Source organism: Panthera onca, chromosome X, assembly GCF_046562875.1.
Source record: "Panthera onca isolate mPanOnc1 chromosome X, mPanOnc1 haplotype 2, whole genome shotgun sequence".
Classification (NCBI taxonomy): Eukaryota; Metazoa; Chordata; class Mammalia; order Carnivora; family Felidae; genus Panthera; species Panthera onca.
This window is the reverse complement of record NC_138357.1, coordinates 116,155,060-116,165,021: the sequence shown is the minus strand read 5'-3', so window position 1 is coordinate 116,165,021 and position 9,962 is coordinate 116,155,060. Positions and strand designations below refer to the sequence as shown.

At 43.8% G+C, this 9,962-nt stretch overlaps 1 pseudogene; it reads right to left on the bottom strand.

Moving 5' to 3' along the window:
- Positions 1-4,707: 4,707 nt before the first annotated feature.
- On the bottom strand, positions 4,708-9,662 carry LOC145713831 (poly(rC)-binding protein 2 pseudogene; annotated as a pseudogene).
- Between the last annotated feature and the right edge of the window lie 300 nt (positions 9,663-9,962).

Below are 9,962 nucleotides of genomic sequence, written 5' to 3'. Positions count from 1 at the left end.
TGAAGATACTCTGGGAGGGAACCTTCTGGGATCTGACAGGAAGTTGTTCCAGATGTCAGAAATCCAATGCCAAAAAATAAAAATAAGCTTCAGTTACTAAACTGATCAGGGTCTGGCATTTCGGAAATAAGAGAGCCTCTTGGATGAGCAAAATCTGAACTCTCTGGGAATGGTCCAGAGATACAGCAAATATATGGAGTGTTCTGGAAGCTAGAAGATGGCTTGTGTCCATTTAAGGAATCATTTTCTCATGTCACACCAGGAATTAGAGTCCTAGAAGAACAGGAAAGGATCTTAGGAATTCTCTTATCTACCCTATACCCTCTAATTTTATGAATGAGAAACAACGAGGCACAGAAAGATGAAATGAGGGGTCTATAGACACATAGATAGTGAGCTGAATCTAGAAACAAGTTCATTGCTTCTCCCGCAACCCCAGAGCACCACCCCTGGTTTTTAAACAGAAAAGCCAATCATTCCTGACCAACAACCTTTGCTCCCACCCCCATCGCCAAGGAGGACTGGAGGATTAGGACAACCAAGAGAAAGACCATAATCTTCAGAGCTGTCTCCTGGCTGCACAAGATGACGAGAACCACATTTGGTAGCTCCCCAAGAGGGATTACCCAGGGTCTAGCTGGAGGGCTGGTGTGTGAAATGCACTGCATTACAAATCAATCCAACCCGCTGAAGCATCATGCGAACGGGAAGAATATTTTTGGCACACTTCATGCCCTTGGGCTCTGTACTAGGCCCCCAGGGATCTGAATCACTTGGGCACTGCTCTGAAGCTGTTTATAATTGAAATAGTGGAGACTAGGCAGACAATGAACCAATTCAAAATATGTAAAAGTGATGATCAAGTTTCTTTCATAAAATATTGTTTTTTCTTTCATGAAATATTTGATTGAAGTCTGGCATGTGTCCTACACCCCCTCCCATTCCTGGACTTCTCCGATAATTCCATAAATATGAATTGTATCTTATCACAATGCTCGTTAAGTTCTTTAGGGATAGGGATAATATTTTCATTCATTCATTCATTCATTCATGCACTCATACATCTATTCAACAAATTTCTTGGGTGCCTTCTAGGAGTCATTAGGGATGGGAGGGAGTGCTAGGTGAAGTAGAAGACTGTATATAAAAGACGTGTCAAACCCTTCAGTGGCTTCCCATATTACTCAGAATATAAGCCCAAATCCTTAGAACCATCTGTAAAACCTTCCCTGATCCCCTAATCCTTTCCTATACCTTTGGTATCTTGATATTCATAGTCTGGTTGGAGGTAGAGAAGGCTGCTCTGTGAGGTAAGAAGGGGTAACTAGTGTCATTCATTTTATTCATTTAATTCACTCATTCATGCATTCACTCATTCAACACATCTCCATGTCAGGGCCTGTGCTGAATACTGCGTTATTGGTGGCAAATGATGTTTCAGTTCTCATGAACCTTATAGTCTACGGAGAGGAACTCTGGTGATGAAACAGGTTGGCAAATGTCTAAACATTCACACGTTTTGATGAGCTCTCTTAAGAAAAAACAAGACCTAGGGAAAAGAATAATGGGAGAAACCTCATTTATACTGAGGGTCAGAGAAAGCATTTCTGGGAGAAGTAATCTTTAGATTGAGGCTCTAAAGAGGAAGATTCGTCAGGCAGGGGTAAAGGTGGAAAAGGAGATTTCTCAGGCAGAGGGAAAGGGTTACCAGAGAGGTTCTGAAGTTGGCACACTGACAGTGCTGGACTCCACCCTTGAGCCTTGGTCCCACTCTGCGTGGAGCGTGCTCGTAGACCCCTGTGCCCCTGGGAAGCCAGTGAAGGCAGGTTTGTAGGAGGGGTGGGGGGAATAGAAGGAGGGCCTCTCAAGGTACAACCAGCTCAACACGCATGAGTTCTGGGAGAAGTTAGACACACACACACACACACACACACACGCCCTCATACTGAGACACACTTTGTTGGCCAGAATTAAGTAGAGTCCACTCCTATTTCTATCAGGGACAAAATGTGCCAAACAGGAAAATTTCTCTTCACTTTCTTCCTCAACTTCCCTAGGACTTCATGCCACAAGAGACTGACCTGTGTTCTGTGCAACCTGAACTTAAAATCAGAAGGCTCTTCCACTTGTTAGTTGAACTTGAACTGCTCAAAGCTGTACTTTTCTTGTCTAGAATATGAAGGTCTTATATTTGCCCTATCTCCTCGTAACGACTTTTATGCAAAGGTTTAAAAAATAGAAAGCATTATAAAATGTATATATCTAATTTGAGACTTGATTTTCGGAGCACTTTTAGGTTCACTGCAAACTTGAATCCAAAGTAGAGATTCCCCGTAGGGCCCCTGCCCCCTTCCACGGCCTCCCCCACCATCAACATCCTGCAACGCAGTGACTGCTTTGATAACTACTTAGCCTTATTTTACTTCTCTTCTGAGTGTAAAACTACTTGTGCCAGAGCCAATGTGTTAAATCACAGCACCTCTGTACAAGGCAGGCCAGTATGTACGTGGATTGAGGACCTGAGCCAGAAACGGAAAATTATTTCGATTTTGTCGTGTTTTTCTTTTGAATGTTTGCCCTTGCTGCGTGAGGCCAGCATCACGGCCTTCTATACTAGGAGGTAACTTCGGTTGTTGCTTCCTTCAGGAGTCAACCCTCCTCCTTGGATTACATTTTCTTCTATTTTTAAAGCTGTGGAAAATGCTAGTCTCTGAAAGGGAGGAAGTGGGTTAATTTGCATGAGAAAGCCCCTTTATTTAGCGGGTATTTAAAATCTCTAAATACCACCACCACCACTATCCATCCTTCCCCCCCCCCCCTCCCGCCATGGTGACTGGGAAAGCTGGAGAGAAAAGTCCAGCTCTCAGAGGTCTGAGACAAAACCCAGCCCAGGCCATTCCTAGTCACATTTGGAAATCTGGTCTTCCTATCAGGTTGCACGTTGAAATCTCTGTCAAATCTTTTTTTGTACACGCTCATAAATAACACTACCCAAAGTATCACTAATAGTCACGAGACACAGTGGGTGAATTTCAAGGACTGAACTGCTGTGGAGAAAATGAATGGACTGTTAATAGGATCGCTCTCGAATAATAGCTAAATTATTAAACTGTAGCGTGGGGGTGTCACTTCCTTAGTGTGGCAAATTAGATTTGGAGGTGCCAGGGCCAACGTCTCAGGAATATTACATTGCATAGCTCTCCGGAGGGATTTTAAGCTTTTCTATAGCCTTCTCTTTTACCAGAGCTCATGTTGATTTCTGGGGTTTTTTGTTGGCTTTTCTTAGTAGAGGGTGTAGCAGACAGTATTGGTTTTCTGCCACGTCCCCTTGGTATCCACCTCTATGCTAAAGGCTCTTAACTGCAAACACCTGCAAAGCTCTGCCAGTGCCACTGGGAATCTTTCTAGCCCGAGGAGCATCTGGGCCCACCCTCAGGGCAAGACCGAAGTCCTGGAGGGCTAATCCCTTCACAGCTGTCCTCATCTAATGATGGATGTGACTTGGTGGGTAAATACCCAGCTGCTTCTCTCCTCTATTGGAGCACCTCTGAGCTGGGGTAACTCTGGGGTATGGGGTAACAGTGGGCTCCGGGAGTTCCCCAGCAGAACCGCACTCCGGTGACCCCCAGTGTTGTGTTCGATAAGGTCTCCTTTATTGGCTGCCTTCCTTTCCCGTCTCACTTCCCCCACTGCTGTTTCCTCCAATCGGCACCCAAAGAAATGAATGACTAGTACTCAAAAATCCCTCTCTTAGGTTCTGCTTCTAGGGTAACCCACACGAAGACAGAAAGTGAATATAAAGATTTTTTTTCCTACCGATGATCGTGAAGTGAAGGCAACACTTTGTAATTCCCTCTCACAGAGCAACTTTGCCAAGTGCCCTGCTCTGACCAGATGGCATCATGTTGCAGTGAGAAAGCCTTGAACTTCGGGGTTACATTCAATCTTAAGTTCAGATCCCACCTTGGCCATGGACTGGCTGATTGCCTTGTGGGACCTTGCTCATGTTATTTTGCTTCAGTGAGCCTCAGTTTCCCCACTTACAAAAGAGGGATAATACTATCACCCTCCACAATTGTTGAGAAAATTAACTATATCAACAGAACAACACAGTGCCTGGCATATAGTAGCAGACCAGTAAATGTCAGTTCTTTGACCTGCAGTCGATTGTTCACAGCCTCTACCAGTAGAATGGAATGTTCTTGTCCTCATAGCTTTTGTCATGGGAGAATAAAACAGACAGACACCCAGAGCAAGAATGTATCAGGGTTCCTAGCTCTGTGTGATTACGAAACAACGGTAAAGATAAATATGAGGAAAATCTTATCTGGCTAATTTTTTTTCCAGTCCACTTTTTAACTATTTTTTTTAATTCTGACATTATAGATTAAACGGAATTGTATTAACATTCTACTCTTGTGCTCTGCTATGGCAAACAAACAAACAAAAAAACCATTCATGACCAAAAAACCCCAAATAAAACAAAACACAGAGAAGCTTATAAAACTAAATATGGAACTAAGCTCTAACAGCTGAATGGAGAAAGGAATTAAAATAATTTAAAAATCACAAGTTTATGGTAAAGTGCAGAGAAACTGAAAATTTACAGACTGTTTAAAAACCGAAATTGCTGACTGTTCAGAAACTACCCAGATGGATCAAGCGGGGTGAACAGCCAAGAAAGAGAACAGGCGAATCTGCATTGTTTTAACTGCTTCCCATGCTACCCAGCTCTGAGGTGCGCCTGGCAGTTAGATCCTGAAGCAGGCTAATGCTGGCAGCGGACTCAGTGGGGTAGCCTGCCCGTGGGTAGATCCTTTTTCTGGGCTTGCAATTTTGATCTACACCCAAGACATCTGGTATACCTTATTGATTTTAGCGCCCCGACACCCCATTATGCAGTCAATTAAAATGCTTGGAATGGGGAGTTCATGGGTAGTCTTAGTAGATGCATCCAAACCTGCCGGATAGCCTTTCACCTCTGGAGAGTGGACTCAATGTCACTGAATCCACGGTTGCCATGCATCATGGGAAAACGAGACTGGTGCTTTGCCAACAGGGGCAGTGTGGTCAGTGTGGCTGTGGGATGGCGTGCTGTCCTTGAAGAGTATAGGCCTCTAGAGGGAGTCCCCTCAGATCGGGGTTGAGGCACGTGGATGGGCACATGTGAGAAAAGCTCACACGATTGCTGCCTGTGTTTTGCCCTTCCCGACCACCTGCAAGGATGGCCAGAGAGTTGGATGACCTTCAGGGTTGGGGTGGCTCCATTGTGAGCAGACAGGTCTGTTTGACACACTCAGTGATGGATTGCCAAATGCCAGCAGCTGTAATGGCTGAGTTGGGAAGCATATCGCCTGTCGCCAGACCCGAGTCTCCGCACTCCCTCGTTGTATTTCCTTGACCCTGAAACTGCCTTTCCCGATGAGAGAGCCACACTGATAGCAGGGACCGTCAGGCTCAGGGTGACCCGCATCCGCGTGACCACACACTGTTGTGTGAGCAGCTGTGCTATTGTGCTGATGTCCTCTTCCAGTTTGTCAATCATCATAGGTAAGGATTTAAAGGTAGCTTTAGAGGGTCCGGCCAAAGTGGTCATTATCAGCACGATTCTCTTCTGAGATGTTGACATATGCACCATGCTCCCCACAAATCCTGACTGATTCTCCTTTCTTTCTGAAAATACTGCCAACTTCTTTTACATGCATGAAGAGCCGGATGGTGAATGTGACATTGAATCCACTTTCAATCAGCCTCTCACCATCTGCAGGGCCCCTGTCACCTTCCTGCCAGGTGGTAGTGTTCCTCTCCCTCCCCCTTCCCCCCACCCCCCCCCTTCTGCCCTTCCCCTTCCCACTCACTCCCCTTTTTCTCATTGGGCCTGCAGTTTGGGGCTTTCACCAGGGCCAGTGACTAAAGAAAAGACTCCAAGGAAGGAGACAACCAAACCCTAAGCATGAAAGGAAAACAAGTGATACATTTGATTACATTTGAATGAAGAAATTTTGTTCAACAAAAGACCCCATTAAGAAAGAGAAAAAGCAAGCCATAGAGCAAGAGAAGATATTAGCAACTCCTATATCCAACAAAGGACTTTTATCTAAAGAACTCCTATATATTAAGAAGGAAATAGAAACCCAGTAGAGAAAAGAGCAAAAGGCTTGGACATGGGCTGCACAAAAGAAGATATCCAAATGACCGGTAAACATAAAATGTGCTCAACCTTATTACCAATCAAAGAAATGCAAATTAAAATCACCACTATGCATCAAATATATTGGCAAAAATGAAAACCTCTGACATTAGCAAGTATAATTTAGGATGTGGAACAACTGGAACTCTCATACGCTGCTGGTAGGAGTATCAGTTGGTGCCCTTGATTTGGGAAAGAGGTAGACATTATGTGTTGAAGTTGAAGACACTTATACCCTATGCCCCTCCAATGCATACTGTATAATTCCATTTATTTAGCTTTCAGAAACAGAGTAAACAAGTGTATAGTTTAGGTATGCACACTTAGGTGGCAAAACAGTAGAACACTGCAAGGAAGTCATTACCATAAAGTCAGTAGGAAAAAGTCATGGAAACGGAGAGAGGAATTTGTAATGGGCCAGGAGTACACAGCAGTCTAACGGAGAGGTTGGCAATATTCTATTTCTTGACCTGGGTGGTAGTTACAGGAGTGTTTAGTCTACAAATAATTCATTATGCTACATGTTTGCACTTCATGTCCTTTTCCATGGGTTGTACTTAGTTTTAAGAAGGTTGAAGAAAAAGCTTTCTCCAAGTATGCTCTGAGAAACATTGGTTGATGAGATTTTAATATGTTACTCACAAAAAGGATTCCATGGCCAAATACATTGCAGCCCTGGGATAAATAAGGATGAACAGGTCTTTAATATGCCAGGATACACTGTGACATTCCAAGAGGAATCAATGCAGTGACGTACGTGACCGTGGAACCCTTTTCTTAGTGGACATTTTACAGAGTATATACTTAGGAAAAGCAGATGGAGAAAGACATACAGCAAGTCCCAGTTTTATGCACCTGTTGACTTGGTCCAACCAAGGACTTCAGGAGGTTTATGGAAAGCATAGGATGCAAAGTAGCAAGCAAATGAAGTTTTAAGCTGTGCTGAACTGGAGCCCCTCAATATTATTAAGATCTTTATAATTTCAGGTGTTTAGTCCATTGATCCCAAATACTGAATAGTGAGGGGTCAGCTTTTACCCATACCCGTACTTTCTGCCATGTGTCTTCCAGTTTTCTTAGTCATTACATTGATAATTTTCTGTGGGTGGATGGGACAGCCCGTACTTGCTTACTTCTTGTTTTATGTTTATGTCAATCGGCTGTTTATAAGCAAAATCATCCTCATGGGATCCCACATCTGCCCTAATGCTGGTGCTGTAACTCCGCTCTCACTGGGACACTAGGTCCGTCAGCTTTCATTGTATCACCATCCCCGATATGGCTTAAATAAAACGACGATCAGGATTCTGTGGTCTGGAAATTTGGGCTGGGCTCAGATGGAGGAGTCTTCTGCTGGCCTTAACTGGTGTCACTCGTGTCTGCGGGCCACTGCTGGATCAGCTGGGATATGAGCTGGTGGTTAACTGAGGCAGCCATTTGAGTTCCAGCCATGGATTTCTCTCATCGTCCATCAGGCAGTCCTGGAGGGGCTTCTTCACGTGGCAGCTCTAATGAGAGTCCTAAGAATAGCAAGAAAGGGACAGCCCCAACGCGCAAGTGCTTTTCAGATCTTTGCTTGTAGCACATTCGTGATTATCCTACTGGTCAAACACATCACATGGCCAAATCTAGAGTCAGTGTAGAAGGAGACTACACGAGGGTACGGGTATAGAGAGATGGGACAAATCAGGAGCCATTACTGCATCAATCTGCCAAAAGCACTTCTGTCATCATGGCCGTTCATTATCAAAACTATCTCTAAAACCACGCTGACTTCTGGCACCCCTGATATCAGTCAAAATCACTGCTGAGTTGTATTTTTGAAAACAAACCTGTTCATGAGTTTGGATCATTTTCAAGGAATGATCCAAATAGGAAAGGCTGATTAAAATAGAGATCCATTACATTTTCAAAGATATGATGAAATGTAAACAGTTTCCTCTAGGGAAAGTGTGCAAGATGATTATTCAAGGAGAAATTTAATTATAACCTAAAAAAAAAAAACCCCAGGGATTCCTGCAGATATGGATTATCGTTAGATTGCATTTGTTACAGAAATACAAAAACGGTGACCTTTCTTTTAATTCCATTTGTTTTTATTTAACAAAATCTGTTCCCTGTTTTTTTTCAACACGGCTCTGTCTTGTTTACAATGTAACTGTTGCAGGCTTCGAATTATTATCTAAAACTGGACGGATTAACTCTGTCTTTTGGAAGAGCAAAAGCCTGTGATGTTGGGTAATAATGGCTGTGGGAGGCAGTAATGAAAAGGCAGAACAGTCCCAGGCCTGCTTTCTGTTGTTTTCAGGCACTGACAGTCTATGGCTACGGCCACGTTGAGGTGCCAAGGGACTCCTTTCTTCAAGTCCTAACAGTATTTGGAGGCAATTTCTCCCAGCAGATGGCAAGGATCATCAGGTGACTCCAGATGGGAATACCAATCTTGATTCCATTTGACCACTTAAGGATTGATTTTATACTATCAACACCAGAAGAAAGGATCGTCACTAAGAATTTTAGGCTCTCAGTTTTGTCATCCATGGTTAAGATGTCCTACTTTTTGCTTTGGAGGACGCTGAAGTCTACAGATTGTTTGGAATTTGATCAGGTCATAGTTTTTCTTCTAAGCTTTTTGTTTAGAAGTTGACATGATGATGTGATGATGACGATAGAGAGTAGCAGATCTTGCCAATTTCTTGACAAGAATCGTATCATTTGACCTTTACAGCCACCCTCTTAAAGTTTAACACCCTCCACCTCCCCAACAGATCTCCGTAAGGGAGCTGATAACGAGCAGCAAAATGGAGCAGTAGGAGCCCTGGCACATCTTCTCTACCATATCCACCCCGAAGTTTTATTGCTCGATGAAGTCATATGAAGTTACGGAACCCAAGAGAGACTGGGGAGCATCCTGGATATCTCACAGCTATAACTTTCAGGTACCAGATCCTTGAGAAATGACCTTTTACATTTACATATAGTTTTGTCTCTGTCTTAGGCCAATTAAAGGCACAGACTCAGGAAGCAGACTGCTTGGGATCAACCCCAGAGCTGCCATTTTACTAGCTGTGTGACCTTGGACAAGTTGTTAAACCTTTCTCGGCCTTGATTTCTTCAGCTGCAAAAAGGAAATGATAATAGTATTCTTTGCAAGTGGATTCTTGTGTGCTAAACAGCTTAAATCCAGTAGAGATTTTCAGGTTTTTAGACGTTTTTTTAAGTAAAAAACATTTTTTTCTGGTTTTAAAAGTAATGCATATTCTTTGTAAAAGTTTAAAAAATGAAGAGTTATACAAAATTGCTTTTAAACTTTGAAGTATCCACATTCTACTATCCTGAGACAATACACCGAACGATCCAGAATTTAGCAGCTCGAAGCAATAATCATTACTTCATAACGCTGGGTCTGGCAGCTTGGGTTCAGTGTATCTGCTGTGTCCTGGAGGCTTGGCTGGGTCGGGCGGCCGACCATGGCCCCCTTCACAGCTGGCAGCTGGCAGATGTTGACCAGGACACCTCAGTTTTCCTCCACATGAACTTCCCGGCAGGCTGTTCACTTGCCAGAGAACAGGTTGGTCACCTGTTCACACGGCGGTCTCAGGGTTCCCAGCGCAGCACCAAGAGACAAAGCACCGAAGTGCAAGCAGTTTCCATGCGTCTGCGGAAACCACACACCTGCCGAAGCCCCACTGGCCAAACCGGTGACATGGCTAAGCACAGATGTAAGGGGTCAAGGATAGATTTCGCTGTTTGATCTGAGGAGGGCCAAGGT